General features: G+C 41.5%; 1 long non-coding RNA gene across 1 annotated transcript in view; it reads right to left on the bottom strand.

Annotated features, from left to right (window-relative positions):
* Nucleotides 1–7,497, bottom strand: part of LOC145660158 (uncharacterized) — a 9,724-nt gene extending 2,227 nt beyond the window's left edge. Inside the window, exons 1-2 of the long non-coding RNA XR_014126351.1 lie at nucleotides 7,417–7,497; nucleotides 3,314–3,421 (exon numbers count right to left, since the gene is read on the bottom strand). This is a non-coding gene — a long non-coding RNA (uncharacterized LOC145660158). The remainder of the gene's footprint in view (nucleotides 1–3,313; nucleotides 3,422–7,416) is intronic.
* Between the last annotated feature and the right edge of the window lie 12,503 nt (nucleotides 7,498–20,000).

Here is a 20,000-nt window from a genome sequence, read left to right as displayed (position 1 = left end):
CAAACACATATGAGGTGAAACAGGGAAGGGGACAAAAGAGGTAAAGCAACTGAACAGGAAACCAACAACTGAGAGGGTTTGACCTGAAGGAGTGGGTGAGCAAGACCACACTGTTCTACCCCCTACACTACTGGGAAGAAGGAGTGAGGAGTGAAGGAGTGATGGGAGTGAAGGAGTGAGGAGTGAAGGGAGTGAAGGGAGTGAAGGAGTGGGTGAGCAAGACCACACTGTTCTACCCCTACACTACTGGGAAGAAGGAGTGAGGAGTGAAGGAGTGAAGGAGTGAAGGAGTGATGGGGAGTGATGGGGAGTGAAGGAGTGGGTGAGCAAGACCACACTGTTCTACCCCCTACACTACTGGAAAGAAGGAGTGAAGAGTGAAGGGAGTGAAGGAGTGAAGGAGTGATGGGGAGTGATGGGAGTGAAGGAGTGGGTGAGCAAGACCACACTGTTCTACCCCCTACACTACTGGGAAGAAGGAGTGAGGAGTGATGAGGAGTGATGGGGAATGAAGGAGTGAAGGGAGTGATGAGGAGTGGTGGGAGTGGTGGGAGTGAAGGGAGTGATGGGAGTGAAGGGAGTGGTGGAAGTGAAGGAGTGCGTGAGCAAGACCACACTGTTCTACGCCCTACACTACTGGGAAGAAGGAGTGAAGGAGTGAAGGGAGTGGTGGAAGTGAAGGAGTGCGTGAGCAAGACCACACTGTTCTACGCCCTACACTACTGGGAAGAAGGAGTGAAGGAGTGAAGGGAGTGGTGGAAGTGAAGGAGTGCGTGAGCAAGACCACACTGTTCTACCCACTACACTACGGGGAAGAAGGAGTGAAGGGAGTGCTTGGTGGAGACATAACTGGTGTTTGTACTGTTTAATAGTACGAGCAAACAAAAGAGTTCAACAGTGAAGGGATGTTTAAGGGCCAGAAAACCCTCAGCCACTTCTGACAACAAACAATTTGCTGCTCTCTCACTCCCCCTCCTGATGTTGAATAGTGAAAATAAATCACATTAGAGAACAACCAATTACACCCACAACATTCTTACCCAATCAACTCCACCTGGTACCTGCACTCACTGGACACTTGATTAGAATCACCTGTCCTTCAGCAACTACACACACACACACACACACACACACACACACACACACCTGTCCTTCAGCAAGTACACAAACATACCACACACACACCCCCACACACACCACACCTGTCCTTCAGCAAGTACACAAACATACCACACACACACCCCCACACACACCACACCTGTCCTTCAGCAACTACAAACATTACATCTGTCCATCAATAACACACAAACAACAACTGTTCTTCAGCAATTACACAAACATACCACACACACACACACACACACACACACACATCACATCACACCTGTCCTTCAGCAACTACACAAACATACCACACAAACACACACACACACACACACACACACACACCTGTCCTTCAGCAACTACACAAACATACCACACACACACACACACACACACACACACCTGTCCTTCAGCAAGTACACAAACATACCACACACACACCCCCACACACACCACACCTGTCCTTCAGCAACTACACAAACATTACATCTGTCCATCAATAACACACAAACAACAACTGTTCTTCAGCAACTACACAAACATACCACACACACACACACACACACACACACATCACATCACACCTGTCCTTCAGCAACTACACAAACATACCACACAAACACACACACACACACACACACCTGTCCTTCAGCAACTACACAAACATACCACACACACACACACATCACATCACACCTGTCCTTCAGCAACTACACACACACACACACCTGTCCTTCAGCAACTACACAAACATACCACACACACACACACACACACACACACATTACACCTGTCCTTCAGCAACTACACACATACCACACACACACATCACACCTGTCCTTCAGCAACTCAAACATCACACCTGTCCTTCAGCAAGACAAACATACCACATGCGCGCACACACACACACACACACACACACACACACACACACCTGTCCTTTAGCAAGACAAACGAACAACACACACCCCCACACACACACCACACCTGTCCTTCAGCAACTACACAAACATTACATCTGTCCATCAATAACACACAAACAACAACTGTTCTTCAGCAACTACACAAACATACCACACACACACACACACACACACACACACACACACCTGTCCTTCAGCAACTACACACACACACACATCACACCTGTCCTTCAGCAAGTACACAAGCATACTACACACACACACACACACACACACACACACACACACACACACACACACACGCACATCACACCTGTCCTTCAGCAACTACACAACCATACCACACACATCACACCTGTCCTTCAGCAAGACAAACGAACCACACACACGTATCACACCTGTCCTTCAGCAACACAAACATACCACACACATCACACCTGTCCTTCAGCAAGACAAATGAACAACACACACCCACACAACATCTGTCCTTCAGCAACTACACAAACATTACATCTGTCCTTCAATAACACACAAACAACACCTGTTCTTCAGCAATACAAATATACCACACACACACATCACACCTGTCCTTCAGCAACTAAAAAAACATACCACACACACACACACACACACACACACACACACACCTGTCCTTCAGCAAAACAAACATACCGCACACACACACACACACACACACACACACACACACACACACACACCACACCTGTCCTTCAGCAACACAAACATACCACACACACACACACACTTCTGTCCGTCGGGAACACAACTATACCACACACATTACAGCTGTCCTTCAATAACACACAAACATACCACACACAAACACACACGCAAACAGAAGCTAGAACAGCACTGATAGTAGAACTTGGTTTAAATATGTAGAGGAAGTGGCAACAGATGAAGGAGAGAATAACTAGAACTTCTAACTAATAAGTGGGAGATGGAGAGCAGGGGAATGGCTGAGGATGAGTGACAGGGATTAGTGTGTGTGTGTGTGTGTGTGTGTGTGTGTGTGTGTGTGTGTGTGTGTGTGTGTGTGTGTGTGTGTGTGTGTGTGTGTGTGTGGCTGGGTAGCTCTCTCACTCCACCTCCTGATGATATTGAATAGTGAAAGTAAATCAGCTGGGAGCTGGAGGCTCTGCTCTCTCTACCCTGATGAAGATGAGGAAAGTGTTGAGTAATTACATCCTTCACTACATCTCATTTATCCTGAATATTCCATCTTCCTGTTTCCTCAGATTAAGTGCTGATGGAAAGCTCCTCACTGTGGGTTGGCGGTTCCTCCTCCACTGCTGGAGTTATGAGGCTCCATCATGGAGTTGTTCCTCTTCACACACACACAGCTGGACACCGGAGATGCTGCTCTCTGCTCCCTGTCAACAGTTCACACACACAGAGTGAATCAACACAGGCAACTTTATGTTGTATGCTATATATATATATATATAAAATGTGTGTGTGTGTGTTTACATATACTGTAACAGCCCATATATGTGCACTCTGTCTTAAAGCACAGGCAACTTGACCATCAACTGCTAAAGCATCAAATAACCCCACATATCCAGCACAGCCAAATAGTATTTAACACACCCAGTGACAAAGAAATTCAAGTGTAAATTCATCATCATATTGAGAGACCTGTGAGGTATTTATACTAGTGCGTTCATCCATGCAGTCATCTCCAGAACTGTAGGTGGCAGTGCAGAGCCAACCCTAACCCCTGAAAAAGCAGAGAATGACATTCTGACACCCATCACATATGACTGTCCACTAAATTCGAGAGGTGCAAACCGACACGGTCCAACGTGCACAACAGGAAGAGGAGCAACCGCGTCATTTCTAGCACACACACACACACACACACACTCTCTCTCTCTCTCACACTAGAGACAATGATATAAACCCAGGCTGTGTCTGTAATGGTCCACTCACTCACTCACATTCCCCCACACAGACGGGTCTATATAGAACACTACGTAGGGTACGTTAGTAAGACAACAGACAGAATGTATCAACACTAGTATGTGATGGAAATATAAAACTGTGACATCACAGAAACTATCTGGAACATAAAGTGGTGCAATCACAACACACTGAAGTAAGACACTTTAGTGAGGAAACAGTGGTAGAAGTCCTGTCAACATGTCTGTTATATGCCCGTAATCAGTATACATCAGTTGTTCACTACATTTACAGTACACTATAGGTGGTGGTATCTTTGTCCTTAATCAGTGTACATCAGTAGTTCACTACATTTACAGTACACTATAGGTGTGGTATCTTTGTCCTTAATCAGTGTACATCAGCTGTTCACTACATTTTGTAACATTGAGTTGTAAGGAGGCGGACGCATGTGCGGAGAAGAGCAAGATTTATTAGGGGCAAATCCAAAATCATAGTTGTTAGTGTAGTCCAGGGTCATATTACCAACATGATCAATCAAAACACACAAAAGCAAACAGGGGAAACTCAGGGCTAAGAAACACGAAGGCTAGGACACGTGGAGTACAAACTTACGGGGATACAGAGATGAGCTCTCAAAAACATTCAGACATTAAACCAATCAAACACAATGAACCTAACACACGCATTCAAATAAACACAACCATTAAAATAAACAATATATAACCAAGACCAAGGGAACAAGGCAGGGTTTAAATGCATGAACTAAATGAGGGACAGGTGTGGAAAATCAAACAAGGGGCCGAGAAAACGAAACTACAGAATAGAACTAAAATACACAAGATGGAAAACACGGAACAGGGAAGCTGGGAGGGACTAATCATGACACATTTACAGTACACTACAGGTGGTGGAGGGAAAGTGAGGCTTTGTGAAATATTGAGATGTTTGAAGCAGTTGTGTCGAAAATAGTATCAAGCTTTCAAAAGTGTAGTAAAGACTACTGTAGGGAACTGGGATGACTGGCACAGGTTGGCTTTATACTGTGTTCAACCTGGTGTGTTGGCCAGACCACTTAAAGCCATACTGAGATCAAAGGTGTAATAACAGGCATGAACTTTGATGTTACAGAACTGTGAAGTAGAGAATAGGTTACCCAATATTATATGTTGTGAAATCAAATATGTGTCATCAATCTTTGGTCTAAGACACAAATACAGATATTACTTTAAATATCAATGTTGTTTGTAAATGACAACATGCACAATACACAAAAAAAGCTTTTACAGTCGATTGAAATATCTATACTACGATCAATATAACTGGTACTTGGGCCCCATCTAGCGGCAAATCTCTGGAACTGACTCAATGACTTGATAAAGAAATGCAGTGGCCATGACTAACATTGAAATCACTGATTTAACCTCCCAAACTCAAGGACTAATAGACAAAGGAAGTACAGCTGATATGAAACATAGCATTACCAGAGGAGAAATACACTAAAACATGAAAGTGAAACTAAACCTATACAGAAAGGCACAGGGAGTAACGTGCCTGCTTGTTAATAACTGTCAACTAACATTGTTTTTTCATCACAGAATATCAATATAAAAAGAAGATGCCTGACTTACATTTTATCAGTAACACAGAGTTTCTGGGTTTAACACAAACAGAGTTTTACTGTGTGGGAAACCCTCAGCACCGCGATAGCTTTAGCCAATTATACAAAGTTTAACTGGATAATTGACTAATATCTTCAGCCAATGACACAAAGGTTAACTGGATAATCAACCAATATCTTTAACCAATGACATAACGTTTAATTGGATAAATATATTATAAGGAACAACAAAAGTAAATAATATTCACGCAAAATTCTTCCAGCACTTATGGGCCTTTTGAACAGAAACATTCTGACATGATCTCCACAAGGACCACTTTTGCTAACATCTTGATAATTCTATTCTGTGAAACAACAATGTCTAAACTACTTTGCCTAGATATTATTCTGGTGGGTTATACCAGGTTATTGATACATATGATCAATAAATATTTAAAAGAAATTACCATACAACAACCTGTTTCTGTTGTGTTCTGTAAGGCGTTTCAAATTCTTGGCATTTCAGTTTCATGTATAAGACATGACATTTAGAAAGATAATCTATTAACAAAATGCCACTATGTTTACTGGGATAAATAACCACATGGGTTCTGTGGGTTTACATGAACTCTGTAGAATCCTGTGGCTTTGCATGAACTCTGTTGGGTTCTGTGGGTTCAGATGTGCTCTGTAATCTATGAAGTGCAGAACGATTTAATGAATTGTCTGTATGGAACAGGTTTCATAGTAAAATAAAGGAACAATGTTTCAAAATTAGATATTTATTATTCTATTTATATTATAAAATATTAGTTGTTCTGCTGTTTTGGGGCTTCTTCTCTTCTCAAATTACCTCCTCACTCTTGGAAAAGATTCATTCACATAGAACACATGTTGCTGGCATGCACAGGTGTTTTTACCATTATATAAATGTGTGGATGTACAGCACATCACTCCTGTCAGTAAACCAGAGCATCTCTCTCTACATACACTTTCTATATATTAATGTCACTATATCTATCCTAACTAGTGCTCACTGGATGTCTCTCACTAGCCTATCAGTCAATATGTCCTATCAATAACCTTCTATCTAGACAACACTGAATCTCTCCGTCTCTCAAATTCTCTATTCTCACAAAATCCTGAAAGTTGGGGTGTGTTTTCTTGACTTATAAGCATTCATAGAGTTTGTGACTGAGGCAGATGTGTGATCAGGTTTGTTTCAGACACTGTCAGTCAAAGACAGGAGCGGCAGGTTCTGTATGACACCTGTAGAAACACAAGCTTCGTTTAGCCGTGGTCACGTGACATGGCCGCTTTGAGCCACACTTCGGATCAGACTTTCAAAACGCTGCGCTTCAGAAACTCCAAACAAGCGTAGAAACGTCAGTACTGACCGTCCCATCCCAAACTATAGTTAATAATACAGATAATGAACTATACAGGGAATCTGAACTGTCCAGTGAGGATTTGGACAACACTAAAAAACGGCTGAAACTGAACAGGAAACTAACTGTAAAAAAACAAACGCTACAGCAGCAACTTTACGTTTAGGCCAGAGGAGTTTAAACTGGGAGAATTTGGAAAGATTACTGACTAACTACGACTTAAAATCGAGATTTACAATAACTGACAACGTATATCCGAGCCAGTTAAATATTATTTAAAAATATAACTGTGCGATCGTACTTGGCCATTTCAGTGTCCGTCATTTTAGATGCGTACCGTTAACTTCACCAGGACTTTAATCTTTACATTTAATCCACGTTTGGGTGGAGCTACGATTTAAACACAGAACTATGTACTTACAAAACACGCTGTTTAAACTGCACCGACATCGCATTTTAACAAATAGGATGAACTTACCGTGAAATATTTAAAACGCGCGTAATGGCGACAGTACAGAAAATACTTTCGTTTTCTTGAGAAGGAACTAACGACAGAAACACCAGTGGGCGTAAGTAGAGCGCATGTCAATCATTTTCGTATGACGCCGATTACACAACCGATTTCTTATAACAGTCATTTTTGTTAAGCCAATCATCAACCAAAGTTAGCTGTCCATCATTTTGCTGCAGCCAATCATACACTATACAGTCTATACAGCCAATGGATTCACAGTCCCGCCTACACGGACTTGTTTTCCGGCTCCGCTGAGAGTAAATCTCCACTATGTCAGCACGTTGAAACACTTCGGAACTTAACAAACCACTTTGTTTGTAGATCTAACTTACAGATGATCGTAATTTAGATAAGCAGCCTCACAATAAGCATGTAAGTGTGTGAACGTCCATAGCATGTTGTGCTATATGACAAATAAAGAATCTTCTTAATGGCTGAATGCTGGGCATGATCTGTGCGCGTGCGCGCCCGTTTGTGTGTGTGTGTGTGTGTGTGTGTGTGTGTGTGTGTGTGTGTGTGTGTGTGTGTGTGTGTGTGTGTGTTTATTTCAAGTATTGTGGGAAAATAATTTAATAGTTTACCTGTATTTGTGAAAGAATAGAATCTGTATTTGTGAAAGAATAGTTTACCTGTATTTGGTACAACAGAAAACTACATGGTGTGCTTAATAATAATAATAATAATAATAATAATAATAATAATAATAACAACACATTTACATTCATGCAAAACAACTACCAATTTGAGGTTTTACATTTGGTGTGGATTTTTTCAGAGAATCAAACTTCTTATTAAATCACATTAGATACAATCACATTAGATAACTCCATATAACATTAATACATAATATTCTGCATTGTAAGACAAATTTAGGAGTACTAAATATTAATGTAATTTGTATAATAAACACAGAATAGAGAACACATAGAACAGACAGAACACATAGAACAGAGAACACAAAGAACACACAGAACACATAGAACACAAAACACAAAGAACACACAGAACACAGAGAACACATAGAACACATAGAACAAAGAACACAGAGCACACAAAACACAGTCTAACAGTAAAAGAATAGCAGTAAATGTGTATTAGCATTGCTGGTTACATGACATTTGATAATTTACATTTTATATTAAATAAATGCCATGCAGAGGAGATAAAGATACAAGAAAACAGTAAGAATAAATAACAGCTGGATCACTGGCACTGCTCTTCTGTTAGAAGAAGGAACCAAACATGCTCCTCATCATATGTAAACTATTAAGTGAGCTATCTATGAGTGAGCTATCTATGTGTCCTTTATAGCAGTACACAACCAAATTCCATTGAGAACTTCCAGCCTCACTACAGAGTGTAATTAATGACTAGTCAGATGTCATAAATTTGCATATGACATAATTATTAATTTACTCAGTGTTACCTTTTAGCACACAAGTCTCTATATAACAATAGAAAAGAGAATAGAAAAATGGATATAACAAACTTATTCTCATCTCATCTCATCTTCACTGCCAGCCTCCATGGACCCACTGCAGTTTGCATACCGCCACAACCCCTCCACTGATGATGCAATTGCACATCTGCTCCACACCACACTGACCCACCTGGACAAAGGGAGGGGTAATTATGTTAAAATGCTGTTTGTCGACTACAGTTCAGCATTTAACACTATCATCCCCTCCCTACTCAGGACTGCATACATCCCTGTGCGACTGGATCTCCAACTTCCTAACAAAGAGACCACAATCAGTACAGGTGGGCAACTGTGTCTCATCCATCCTCACCCTCAGCACTGGAGCTCCTCAGGGTTGTGTCCTAAGTCCCCTGCTCTACTCACTGTACACCTACGACTGCACAGCCACTTTCAGCTCCACCATCATTGTCAAGTTTGTTGACGACATCGTTGTCATGGGCCTGATCTCGGACAACGATGAGAGGGCCTACCTGGAGGAGATTAAACACCTGGAAAACTGGTGCCAGGAAAATAATCTCCTCCTAAATGTCAGTAAGACAAAGGAGCTGATCGTGGATTGCAGCAAGAAACAGGTGCGGCACTACCAACCTGTGAGGATCAGTGGAACCATGGTGGAGAGAGTAGATAGTTTCAGGTACCTTGGTGTTCACATCTCGCAGGACCTGTCCTGGTCCCGCCTTACCAACTCCCTGGCAAAGAAGGTTTGTCAGCGTCTTTACCACCTCAGACGCCTAAGAGACTTCAGACTGCCCTCCAAGGTACTGCGGAACTTCTACACCTGCACTGTCGAGAGCATCCTCACGGGGAACATCACAGTCTGGTTTTGGAATAGCACCAAGCAGGACAGACAAGCACTCCAAAGGGTGGTGCGTTCAGCAGAGCGCATCACTCATACGGAACTTCCTGACCTGCAGACCATCTACTACAAGCGGTGCCAGACCAAGGCCAGGAGGATTGTGAAGGACCCCACCCATCCCAAAAATAGGCTCTTCTCTCTGTTGAGGTCAGGGAAGCGCTTTTGCTCCCTGAAGACCAAGACAGAGAGAGCTTCTTCCCACAGGCCATTCGGGCCCTGAATCAGGGAAACTGATAAACTGTGGGGACCACCACCACCATGTAACATAACTGTAATATGTTCAATTACCACCATGTAACATAAAAACTGTAAATATGTCATTTTACAAGATGGATCTGTACATTCTGTACATACATATATACACAACCATATACATTGTGTATATAAACATAATATACATATATTGTACATACACTGTTAATATATTTTGTATATATATAGAATATATATTTCTCTATGCACCCCTGTTTCCTTTTTCCTCAGTTTGGACAGAGCACTCTCAACCATTTCACTGCGAGTTATACTGTGTATGACTATGTATGTGACAAATAAACCAAACTTGAAACTTGAAACTTATTCCTTTCATAAACCTAAAATTCCCCACCCAACAAAATCCCACATAATCATACTAATTACATCAGAACACAAAAATAAAATACATGTCCCTCCCTCTCTGCTTCTTGCTCTGTGGCTGTTGAGCTTTGGCCTTTTTAACAGGAGGCGGAGTCTGTGTCTCCTCTCCTCCTCTTTTCTTTTCCTCCTTCTTCTTACCCCATTCCACCCCTCCCCTTGCAGTTGCTGAGGCAATTATAGTGTCTTTGTCCTCCAGTCTTCACATTCTCCACTCAGGGCTTCCTGAGGAGACCACGAGATAAAGATCAGACACAACAATCCTGTGGAGATCAGGAGATAAAGATCAGACACAGCAAACCAGAGTAGACAAGGAGACAAAGATCATTTACATATATTACATTTAGCAGATGCTCTGATCCAGATTGACTTACAAAATGCTTTGTCATTTACTCATAAAATACATCCCAGCCAGTAGAGTACGTTAGAATGCAATATAACAATCAGCTAGAATACTGTAGAAATACAGGGATCACTGCTGATGCCTAGAAGTACAAGATACATGAGGTGTATCTAAGTGTAAGTGTAATAAACAGTAAGTACTAGTTTGTTAGACAACATCAGTGTTGTAAACAATACCCTACAATAAGTACTAGTTTAGTTAGTCAATATAGGAGCAGGGTCAGTGGTCATTTAAATAAATAAAAAACAAATAGATGGGTCTTCACTCTGCGTTTGAAGACTGCAAGGGACTCTGCTGTCCGAACAGCAAGTGAAAGTTCATTCCACCATCTGGGAGCCAGCACAGAGAATAGTCTCGATGCTTGTCTTCCATGAGACCTGAAGCAAGATATTTCAAGCTTTGAACATTGACCTCATGTATGGATTATGAACTTCGGAAGATTGAAGACCAGTCATACTGCTGCATTCTGGACAAGTTGTAGAGGTCTGATGGCTCTTAGAGGAATACCAGGAAGTAAAGAACTGCAGAAGTGGTGCTTTGAGATCACAAGAGACTGCACAAGTACCTGGGCAGCTTCCTGCAAGTGAAAGGGCTGAATCCTTCGTATGTTACAAAGGAGAAATCTGCAAGACCGGGTTAGATTTGAAATGAGAGAATGACAACAGGTTGTCCAAAGTTATGCCCACGCTACAGGCAGCTTCGGCTGGTGATACCAAGGAGTTCTCAAAGGGAACTGTGAGGTCATGGTAAGGGTTGGGAGTACCTGGGATGTATAGAAGCTCGGTTTTACTGGGGTTGAGCTTCAAGTGGTGGGCTGTCATTCATGATGCAATGTCAGTCAAGCATGCTGAGATACGTCTGGAGACCTGCGTGTCAGAGGGTGGAAAAGAAAGATGTAACTGAGTGTCATCAGCTTAGCAGTAATAGGAGGAACCATGAGAGATTTTACTTTTCCAAGGAAAGGAGTATACAAAGACAAGAGAAGGGAGCCTAATACTGAGTCCTGTGGAACACCAGTGGAGAGTCTACATGGTTTGGTTGTGGATCCTCTCCATGTCACCTGATAGGACCATCCCTCCAGATAGGACTGAAACCATTTCCATGCAGAGCCAGTCACACCAAGCCTGGAGAGAACAGAGAGGAGAATGTTGTGGTTTACTGTGGCAAAGGTTGCTGAAAGGTCTAGAAGAATCAAAACAGATGACAGCTTGGCAACTTTAGCAGCATGAAGTTTCTCCATAACTGCTAAGAGGACTGTTTCTGTAGAATGTGCTGGTTTGTAGCCAGACTGATTGGGCTCATGCAACTGGTTCTGGATGAGGAAAATGACAATTGATTGTAAACTTCTTGTTTGAAGGCTTTTGAAAGGAAAGAGAGAAGTGATACTGGTCTGTAATTGGTAGCTCTGGAGCCATCGAGTGTGGCCTTCTTGAGGATTGGTACTACCCTGGTGGTTTTGAATACAGTTGGCACATGTCCAAAAGATAAGGAGTTGTTGATGATGACACAGGTGAAAGGAAGCAGATTGTCTGGAACAGAGTGGAAGGAATTGGATCAAGAAGAATGTAGAAATTAAAGTATTTGTAACTGTATCCTGTCACGGTTAGTCCCTCCCGCTTCCATGTTCCACGTTTTCTCTGTCTTGTGTATTTAAGTTCCATGTCATAGTTTCATTTTCTCCACCCCTTGTTTGACTGCTCACTCCTGTCCCTCGTTTCTACCTTGTTAAGTTCATGTATTTAAACCATATCTGATTCCTTGTGTTTTTGCTATTCATTGCATGCATTTGTTTCCATGCATTGCATGGAATATTTTGAATGTATTGGATGTATATAAGCCCGACTTTGTTTCTAAGCCTGTGTCTGTTAGCCTGTTTGATTCTAGCCGTTTTGTTTTTCCTTACATCCGTATGTTACTTCTTAGTTTCTGTTATAGCCTGCTTTCCCTGTTTGCCTTTGTGTGTTTTTGGATTGTCATTACTTCCCTTTGTTTATCCTAGCCCTAGGTTTATTTGTCATGTATTCTCTGAGTCTCTGTAGTGGTAATATGACCTGGACTACCCTAATGACTACGACTTTGGATTTGCCCCTAATAAATCTCACTCTTCTCTGCACGTGTCTGCCTCCTTATTAATGGGGCCGGGATATGAATAAAAGAACACAGCTTTTTCAGTTAAACAAATTTAAAGGAAGTGACGTAGATCTTGCTCAAGAAACTCATAATGATAGGCAGAATGAAGCAGACTGGCTGAGAGATTGAGAAGGTAACACTTTCTTAGTCACAACAGCACCATGTCTGGGGGCGTGGCTCTGTTATGGCTGGGGCCATGGCTCTGCCCCTTCCCAACAGCTGGGTTCCACAATTTGTAGTGGAGGATATTGAGGCTCTTAAAGTATAAACTGTGGCACTAGCCAACCTGCTTGGGGTAAAGTCACAGGGGGCCCTGGTCTGTTCTCATTTTCAGAATGTGACACAGATGGAACCTCCATGTTTTTCTTTAGTTTAGAGCATAAAAATGGAAAGAGGAGATGGATATGTGCCTTGAAGTCTAGTACTGCACTTTCAGATCCTGTGGAGATTCCTAGAAGAGTAGCACAGTTTTACAATAGGCTATATATCAGTGAATATAAATCATACCAAGAGTTGGAAAATATTTTCTTAGATGGTCCTCCTCAGGTAGAAGAAGGGGCCATTTTGGGTCTTGAGGGGCCACTGTCCCTGGTGGAGTTGCAGGATGCCCTTCAGAGCATGGAAGGTGGTATTGATGGTATTGACGGACTGCCAGTGGAGTTTTACAAATCCTTCTGGTGTGTGGTTGTAGAGGATGTGCTGGAGGTTATGAATGACAGTCTCACAAAAGGGAGCACTCTTCATTTGTGGGTATAATTACACACAGAAGAAGAAAGAACAATGTCAACTTTTGAATTTCATTTTAGGGCAGTCTAAGATGGCAGTATTGTAAATGTGTTTAAAAGATTGGTAAAGAGTTATATAGTGTTAGATATTAAGTTTTATTCTGCCATGAATGATATGACTACTTTTGAAAATATTTGGGGCTACAATGATGTTTTGTGCTCTGTGAAAGATGAGGGAGTGGTTTTTGGTGTTTCTTTAATTAAAATTTTCCTTTTTGAAATTGTATACTGTGTTTGAATGTGTATGAATATCATAATTGATTATTAAACTTTATTGAGAAATCTCAAAATTTCTCTCTGTCCTTCTCCATCCCCGTGGGGCTCTCTCTCTCTCTCTCTCTCTCTCTCTCTCTCTCTCTCTCTCGCTCTCTCTCTCTCTCTCTCGCTCTCTCTCTCTCTCTCTCCTCTTCTTCATCTTGAGTTCAGGTTTCCAAGCGGCTCTCTCTCTCTCTCTCTCTCTCTCTCTCTCCCTCTCTCTCAAAAGTTCATATTTGTATTGCCAAAGTTTTGATAAAGAAATTAACACTAAAAAAGGATGACAACAATACTACAACCTCTTATAATAATAGTAACAACAACAATAATAATATAACTACAACAATACACCTAATACCAATAATATTAATAATAATAGTAATAATAATACCAACAACAACAATAATAATAATAATACCAATAATAATAATAATAATAATAATAATAATAATGTCTCTGTGTCTCTGGTATCTGACTCGGTCACTCACTGTCCCTCAGACTGTGGCAGCAGTGAACGTACAGCGCTGCCAGTGTGCTGAACTCTTTATGTTCACCAACAACATATGGCAGCTTCTCCTCATCAGGGAGGTTTTTAAACTCAGGGAATATGTGGCTAATTTTCTTAAAGAATTTAGTCCTAATCTGTCTAAATGTACATTCATTCAGAAAGTGCAGCTTTGTCTGGATCTTATAGTCCTGGCACTGCTGATACAGTCTCTGCTCTTCAGGTAAACAGGACTGTTTATGTCTGCTGGTTTCTATGGCCAGGCAGTGGTCACTGAGTCTGTATTGGTCAGGGTGGATCTCAGTTTTGGATCAGACCGTGTTCTTAGGGACTTTCAATTTAGGACCAAATAACACTCCATTTTATGCTGTGATTTTGATTGATGATGTAGTTTTGTTTGAGTTGTTTTGTAATTCTGGTGATTCTGATTGGGTTTGCTGTTATTTTCTGGCCCTGAGCATGTGTAGTGTTAGTGTGTCTAAGTGTAGTGTTAGTGTGTATTAGTGTAGTGTTAGTGTGTGTTAATGCTGAACTGTATTTCCAGATCAGCTGAGTGAGGTGACTGTTCTCTTTGTGCAGTTCTTGGTACTCCAGACCTTTAGAATGATATAAGTTTTGGTCCAGAATTTAATTGCCCTTTTTTTCTGTCTTTATTATTAATAGATATCTGCCCAATTCTGCCCTGCATGCATTGTTTGTGATGTTCCTGTGCACTTTAAAATAGTTTTACAGAACTCTACTTGTGTTACACTTGTGGAGTGCTGCAATGTGCTCCTGATCCAGTTTGGCATTTGGGGCTGTCTGTGTACCTCGTTGCTAGCCCCGCCCCTCATTGAGTGATTGCTGTGATTGCTGAGACTTATATAAGAATCCTGCTGCAAGAAGATGGGAGCTTGCCCAAGCTACTTTTTGCGTTGGTGTTTTACTGTATGAATTGTGAGTTTGAAATCTTGGCTGTGCTTGTTTTGTCTTGATATCCCTACTTAACTTGTGTATGTGTAGATTTGTATATTAGTATTCCCTGTGTTTTGTTTGATTGTGATCCCTGTGATAGCTGAAAGGTTTTTGTGTATGTTTATGTATAGTTACTGATTGTAGGGAGTGGTGCCTGTTGGTTTGTGTTTGGGGTTATTGTCTGTTTATTGTTGGAGTTAGTGTAGGATTGCATTTTGTTTTTGTCCTGTAAAGTGTAGTCAGTGGTGTTTCTTTCGGTAGCGTGGGTTTTGTTTATGTTGGCAAATAACCACTCGAAGTTATTCAGTGTTTGTAGATAGATGTGTGTCTTTTTGTTCACCATTTAAATACACAATTTCACCTCGTCTAGCAGTTTAGTCCAGTGACTAATCATTCCACCTACCGTCCTGCTACCAGTCTTTTCACAGTGCTGTCGCGACCTCACCGCATAGGCAGGGTCGTAACACTTGCAGGGTCTCAATTGGATGTTTATCCCATTTGTTGAATTCCTGATTTGAAAGCAGGCTCCACACCTCACAGCCATACAGGGCAATTGGTTCAATTACAGATTCAAATATTTTTATCCAAATTGTGACTGATATTTCTACTGATGTATTTTTTTTAAGCCCTGTGTGCATTTTTTTTCAGTACATTCACTGCCAAGTTAAAACGTCCAGTAGAACTCACTTTGACCTCTAAATAATTGTAATTGTTTGAAAGTTCAATATTGTTGGTATCTAATGTAAATGTGTGTTTTGATCCCTGAGACCTTGAATTCCATTCTGGAATATCATGACATTGCTGTGCAACATGGAAATGGAAATACTTCACAAAGAGAGTGTGAGGGATGCTTAAATAGGAGGGTAATAATGGGGAGAATATTCATCAGGTGTGTAATTAGGACTCCGGCGAAGCGCATCAGAGATGTCGGAGGAACGAGGTAGGCGTGGCAGTGCGGGGATGAGCGTGGTTCCTGGAGTTCGTACCACTGCCAGATTAACTCCTTCTTTACTGTGAGCATATGTGGTGTTGTGAAAGGTGTCTGAAAGTGTTTGAATTTCAGCAGTACTGGTTGCTTTCTGGAATTCTTCTGTGCTGTTTTGGGCCCATCTGTATGGCCTCCTAATGTTGTCCATCTTACTGGGCTGGGTGTTAGTCTCTGTACTATTAATGAACACAGTGATTTGGCTGTGATCAGAGAGAGGGGTTAGTGGTTTAACAGTGAATGCACTGAGAGAGAAAGAGTCTAAATCTGTTACTACATAATCTACACACCACGGACTGCTCCGCCCCCTTAAATCACGTGGTACGGCCCGCCGCATGCGGGATACACGTGTGTATTGTTTGTGTTGTAGCCACACACCCCCGGGATTGCACACACGTGTACAGGATTATGTTCATGTCTCACATCTAATTAAACCCCTGTCCCTGTGTGCTCCCATCGCTGGTCACTACGTGTGTTTACATCTTTGTAGTGGTAACGTTGGTTTGTGTAGTTTCTGTTAAATGTATTATGTTTATCGTGAGCGTTGTATGTGAGTGCCACCACTGTTTCTTGTGTCTAGTGTCAATAAATATTTTGCACGAAGGAGGAAGTCTGTGCGTCCTGCTCCACGCCCATCGGCACTCGGGCCAGATACAACATAGTACACTACCGTACTATTCCCAAGAGGTGAGCACAGCGTGTATCTTCCTAAGGAGTCCCCTCATGTCCTACCGTACAGACCAGACTTTGACAGAGCTCATTCTGCAACTCGGACCAAACGGGTTGTTGGAAATGAAGTTCGTTGATGATGATAAATTAATGTGTCGCTACTGAATTAGTGTGATGTGTGAAATGAAAGTGTTTGCATTACCTTACCACAAGAGGGAGCCAAATTCACATGTACGGACATAAACCTTCCATCCAAAGAAGAATTGATTTGGCTATTGGTTTGTACATTATGAGCATTACAAAATTACTCTTTGCGTCACATCTTTCTTCTAGAAAAAACGTGCCTTCACAGGAGTGGGTCTAAAAACAGAAAAAGTACATGTAAATATTATAAGATACAATATAAGATACATACACGTGTGAGTATGTAATGTTCTTTATATTTGAGAATGAACTGCTGTGAATTGCTTTTTATAAAAAAATACATTGTGCATAAGCATACTTAAATTTTATTTTTGTTTTTTTTTAATTGAATTCATTTTTTAAATAAACAAATGTGCTTAAATGTACTTAAACGTAAACACGTCGTTAAATAAATTTGGTAGGGTGAAAAGTACGATAAAGCACTTTTTAAATGCAGAAACAAGATGCTACTCTCTGTATGACTTCAGCAAAGGGCTACTGGACTCTGCAACATACTACCCATACATACTAAACGCACACACCCAGAGCGGAAAACCGCACCCAGCAGGCCTGTGTGTGTCTGCCTGTGAGATACAGTATAACCAGTGAATGGTTTTTAGACCAGTCCGATTATCCAGTCTGCCCTCCATATTCCCAGTGTTACTGACTCACTCTCACCGACATCTTAGCGTGCTGTGACTCGGCTGCAGGACTACAGTACCCCAGTAGCTGATCACCCGCACCCATCCTGGTTTGTTTATTTGTTACTATAATCTTTTGTCAAGAAATGTGTTGACAAAGATGACAAAAAATGCTCGCTAGCCTAACAATGTGTTTCTCCCTGGAAATGGCGCATTTTCCCGGCTGGTTTAAGAGCCAGTTCATGCTGGCCTGGTCAGTGAGGGTCTTGCTGTCTCTGCTTGAAGGCATAACCAGGGTTCCCTCTCAGTGCCATTTATTACGAACACACAGGCTTCTGCTATCTGGCTTGAGCCGGACACACAATAAGCCCAAACCTTTGGGCATGGTGGGACGAAAACACAACAGACCTGGAACGGGGAGTACGGCAGGACAGAAAATGCAAATGTATTATATTAAGAGGCAAGTTCGGAAAACAGCATACAGAGCAGAGAAACTCTGTTCCTGACACGGGTAGCACAGTAAAAGATAGATAAATAAATAAACAAGACAGGTGTGATATCTAGGGGTTTTCACATTCAGATGACTGAGAAGAACGAGGGAGTTCAGCTCTTCCTCGGCGTTGTCAGCTTCTGCTCTGCAGGGACTTTGGCGTTTGCTGCACCCCCTGGCACGAGGAGCCAAACACAGCCAGGCCTCGCAATCCTCGCGCGTCACAGCGTCACGGGCATCACCGTCTCCGTCATTATTGCCGATTGTGCGAACCGTTTTACCACGTTTCAATTTCATGGCCCAGTGCCAAAGAAAGAGCTATGCAATAAATAGGGAAATTTTAAAAATAAATAAAAGTCCCCCCCAATAATCATCTCACCGTCCGGTATATTTTTCAATTCTCACAAGTTTATCCAACTTTAAACTATTCTGTTTGGCTGACAGGCAGCCAAACCAAATCCCAGGAGAGATATTGCATCTTTCTATCCCGGTTTTTCGTTAAAAACAGCATACGTTTTCTTCAACACTAAGATGCTGTAAATTTAAATCGAAAAATATCAAGCCGCACAGTAAAATCGCTTGTCCATCGCTAGATCCAGCGAAAAGTTGTTTTTTCTGCTGTTGTGTGAAGTTTTAGAGGTGGCGCATTGTAAAGTATTACCAGGATGCCGTTATTTTGATAGCGCTTTATGGATTTCTGGTTTAATACGCTACAACCAAACAAAGCAGCTTCCATTAGCACCTTCAGTAGGATACGCGTTTACTCGTACCGCTTAAACGTCCCCATCGCGGCTGTAATTAAAGCCCACTCTGCAAGAACGCGCGGTGGCATTCGCTCCAGGTTTTTAGGTCAGTGCACTGCAATGAACAGGCATGAAATCTCTTTTATATGACCACAGAACCATCACAAAGAGCACTGCACACGCGGACACCGGTTTAAAGAGAGTTATTAGACATCAAATATTGTTTTATTAAGGATTCCTGTCTTAGCGTTCACAGTCTAGCGGTCAGCCTCATCACTATTCAATAATGGTCAGTATTTGTCCACAGGATAGCTGATGTTTGGATATTATTTGGTTGGTGGGTCATTCAACACAGCATTAGCAGTGACATTGTATATTTGTGGCTGTTAAGCTGGTACAAGTTCGTCAGGCCAGCCAAACCCCAGTGTCACTGGAGCTTTACAGTGCCAGTGCTGAAAGTATGATCCAGCCAAACAGCAGGTAAGCCACGTCACATTTATCCATATAATGCTTCAAACAACACACTTTGTCAAGCTATTATTATTATTGTTGTTGTTGTTGTTGTTGTTGTTGTTGTTGTTGTTATTGTTGTTATTATTGTTATCATTATTATTATTATTGTTATTATTGTTATCATTATTGTTATCATTATTGTTATTATTATTATTATTATTATTGTTATTATTATTATTTTCTCCCTATAGCTTAAAGTGTAATATTTAAATGATGAATGACTAGAAGATGACTAACTGTGTAACCTGGAGCGATTGTAAGGCGGACGCATACGCTGAAAGGAGCGAGATTTATTAAGGGCAAATCCATAATCAGATTCGTAGTCA

The sequence above is a fragment of the Electrophorus electricus genome, chromosome 1 (assembly GCF_041902795.1).
Source record: "Electrophorus electricus isolate QZ-2024a chromosome 1, ASM4190279v1, whole genome shotgun sequence".
Taxonomy (NCBI): Eukaryota; Metazoa; Chordata; class Actinopteri; order Gymnotiformes; family Gymnotidae; genus Electrophorus; species Electrophorus electricus.
This window is presented reverse-complemented; position numbering and strand designations above follow the sequence as displayed.